This window comes from Phaethon lepturus, unplaced genomic scaffold (assembly GCF_000687285.1).
Source record: "Phaethon lepturus isolate BGI_N335 unplaced genomic scaffold, ASM68728v1 scaffold1103, whole genome shotgun sequence".
NCBI classification, from domain to species: domain Eukaryota; kingdom Metazoa; phylum Chordata; class Aves; order Phaethontiformes; family Phaethontidae; genus Phaethon; species Phaethon lepturus.
Window position 1 is genome coordinate 1 of NW_010530994.1, and position 3826 is coordinate 3826.

Sequence of the window (3826 nt, forward strand, 5' to 3'; positions counted from 1 at the left end):
GGATCGGGCCGGTCAGCGCGCCCGGCGGCAGCCAGCAGCACCGCAGTGCCAGGGCCAGGAGCACCCGCGGGGAGCGGAGCAGGAAACCACAAGAGACCGGGAGGGCTGAAGATTACGGTGGGGGTTTCTGGGGAAGTTTTAAGACACCGCCGTTCTCTCTGGCCCGGACCCAGAAAGGCGCAGACCAAAGTCATCACGAAGTCAGTGCAAGAAAATCCGACTGCTTGACGGGGACAGAGTTACCCGTGGCTCTTGTGCTGCCGGTATATCTGCATCCCAGCTGCGGATGCTGACACGCAACATTTAGTTTAAACGTACAGATAATTGGATGAGGTAACTGTATTAGAGAAACAAGGAGAGGAGGCCACCGCTACCGCCAGGCTGTTAGTGCAGCGCAAAGAGTTGTTTCACCTTCTGCAAACCCGGGTACAATAAGGCACTTATTCAATAAATGCATTTAAGTGCCAGCTGAGCTCCACCACCGCCCAGCAGAGGCTTAACTTTAAGCATGTGGCGAAGTCCCACAACCTGGGACTTCTCTCATGTTTTAATACTTGAAAAACTACTTGACCTTTCCAAGAAAATGATTTTTTTTTTAATATTGGCCACACATACACTGCTGGAACAAACAAAAAGCAGAAGGTCCCTTCTTGCCTCGTCACCTCTGCGATGTGTGTCTGCGTTAGACCGTCCCCGTGTCGGTGGCACAGGACAGTTCACCTCAGGGGAAGGATGTGGAGTTCCCCGCCTGCCGTGATCAGCGCACACACCAAACAGCCCAGGGTTTGGTAAATCGAGGCAAGTTTTGACCCGGCTGGAAAAGTTACCTGTGGGGGCTGTGGGCTCCTGGGACGTTGCAGAGTGAGCGTTTTGGCAGCAGCAGCAGCTCTCACCTTGCACTGCTGCTGTCTGGCAGGTAAATCAAGTCTGGGGTGTCTCAGCCGTTGAGGAAAGCACTTAAGAGCATTGCAGTGATTGATTGGAAAATCAGGGTTTTGGTCTGTACATCAGGTTGTCGATTCTGCCAATTTAGCCAAATATAAGACAGAATTCATCCAAACAGTTACCACGACAAGTTAACCTGGAAAATGGCTTAGCCACCAACCCCCATGTGAATGAGCAGCGCCATGTCGAGATTCCACGAACATAACCGGTCTCCGTCTCCCACAAATTCAGCACAAGAAGGGTGGGGGCTGGAGCAACGTCTGCGTGGTCGCGTACCCACAATTCTTCCCAGGGACTCAAAGCAAACCCCCCAGGTCTGGACCGCCCCTGCCAGCGTTTCTGCAAGGTTAGAGGGGAACAAACACACCTTAGGTCAACAACGGGAGCCTTCAATTCCTTTATTCAAGCTCTCTAAACACAGGGTCCTTTCATTAGGGCTATTGCTGCTATTTAACGCCTCTTGCTGTGTTAGGAGATGCTATCTATTGCTGAAGGCTCATTTCCAAATGGGAACCAGCAATGAGCAACCGGGCCTTTGGTTTCTAACAGAGCTGGGGTTGAAGGACGTAAACCCTGTCATGTTTGTCCCTAAACCTCTCCTGCGGATGGGTTTCTTCATTTTGCGCCCCTTTCCCGTCCTAGCGTTTGCCGAGAAGCAAGCTGAGTTCTAATGAAATAGTTTTCAAGGATGGGGCACTGGGTCTGGCAGAGAGGAGCAGCCCACTTGCACACGCAAGTGTGCAACCTCCAGCCCCTGGAGGGTGACAGCACACGTGTACGCACCACCAAGTCTCCAATGCCTCTGCAGTGCCTCCTTTCTCAGGAAAGCAAGATTTGGTCAGTTCAGCTTCCCAGAGCACTGAATTTCCATCTCTGTCTCAGCACAGAAAACCAGCGTGTCCACTCTCCTGGACTCTCAGCTGGTAGCTTTCACCAACCATGGTTTAGTCTGAAAATAAGAAATTCTGAAGCCAGGAAAGCAGGTACCGAGAGATGGTTACTCCCGTCCTGGAGGTGACGCATGTCCAGAGTTGTGCTGTCTGGCTTCGGTTCTGCTCTGCCCATACCCATCTCCTTCCTTCTTCTTGTTTTTCGCACTGACTTCATTTTATCTGTCAGATAATTTTATGAGTCAGGAAAGGGCATCTTCCTGGAGGCAATGATGTCATAACTCCATGAATCTGCATTTTATCAATGCACATTTTAAACATAACTTTGTGCAGAGTATCAGGAAAAAGTAACCGCTCTCTGGTGTTTGTTGTACACATGCATGCACCCTCCTACCTGACTCTTACCCTTCCGCCAGAGATCTGATGGGACTCACTTCCCCAACAGATGGAATGAATTGTACTGTTCTGGGCAAAGCACGTCCAAAAAGTTCAGAAAGTCACCAAAACGTGTAGGCAACCTCAAAGGATCCAAGAGCTGCTGTGTAAAGCCGGTCTTCGGTGATGAACCCCCCCAAAGCTGCTGTGTTTCCTATCAGAAGTTTAGCTCTGAAGAGACATGGAAAAGGCCTTTAGCTTCCTTCGACTCACACTTTGTTGTGTCTTTGCAGAGCTAGAGCCTGGAAGCGAGATGGAGAACATCATCAACATTAATTATGTCTGTGGAAACCCCATCTCAGCTCTTCCTGTGGCCGAGGAGAAGCAAGCCGTATCCTGTGTCCCAGTGGTCATGGTCATTGCTGCCTACTGGATTTGGTTTCTTCTTCACGCCTGGAACTGTAGCAAGTTGCCATGTCTGCTCCTCCCTTATTCCTCCTCCACCTCTACTGCCATTTCTACTTCCCGTGAGAGACTCTTGCATTACCAATTAGGACTCGGTTTATTTTGCAAGTGGACACAGCTGCCGGCCGCCGCAGGCAAGGAGGGCCTGGAGCAATTGTAGGGCATGGTAAGAAGGAGGATGGGGGCTGTGGTACCCCTTGGGTCATGCAAGATCTGATAACCTAGAGCGTGGGAGGACACAGTCCTTAGCAAGGCTGCAGGGGAAAGGATGCCAGAAGCAGTTAGGGGACTTAGGGGAATTTTGAGGAGATAAGGTGAGCTTGGTCAGGGGCAGAGTCAGAGCTGCAAGTACTTACCCATCCTCCAGGTTCTTAAAAATAGTGCACTGAAAGGAAATCTGGGCACATCCTGCTAATTTAGGGTGTTGTCACTGACCACACAAGGTCATAGTGGAACCCATATCGGTGAGGAACTGGTTATATGCATCCGTCATTAATTCAGCAGATAAAAGAGCAATTGTTTGGTGTGAACCAGCAGTCAGGTCAAAGGAAGAAGGTTGTTCTAGTATCTCCTGTAATTGGTGTTATGTCAGAGAAGGAATTCAGGGCTGGCTGTTTACTGAAATTGGCAATAAACGTCTCATTATCCATGTTACTTCCTTCTGGGTGAATAATATGAAAAATAGGGTCTGAGAATGGAGGTGCTCAGGTAGAGAACATCTCTAAGTTCGGGAGGAGATCCTACAACCCCTGCTCCTCTGAGAGCTGCATAGAGCCAAGACAGGCTACCTTGAGAGATGGTCAAAGAATTTTCTGCTTCTGCAGCAGTGCGTGGAGAATGTGAGGTTCCTCAAAGGTGCCTGGGCATGGTTGGTCCTGAAGGGACTGCAGTGTCTCTGTTCCGCAGCCGCTGAGACAGATATATCTATCTCAGGATAACTGTCTGAACCCTGACATCCATCTGATGGCCAGAGCAGAAGAATTTGTTGAAATTCCTGATTTTTTGGTATCTAGGAAGAGATAATAAGACAGGTAAGATCTTCTCTTTGTGTTTTTCAGGAAGGAATGAAAAGGTGATTCTCACAAGAACTAACACTTCTGAGACTTTGGGCATGGGCTTTTCAGTTGAGGTATTTATTGCAGCTGCTGAAC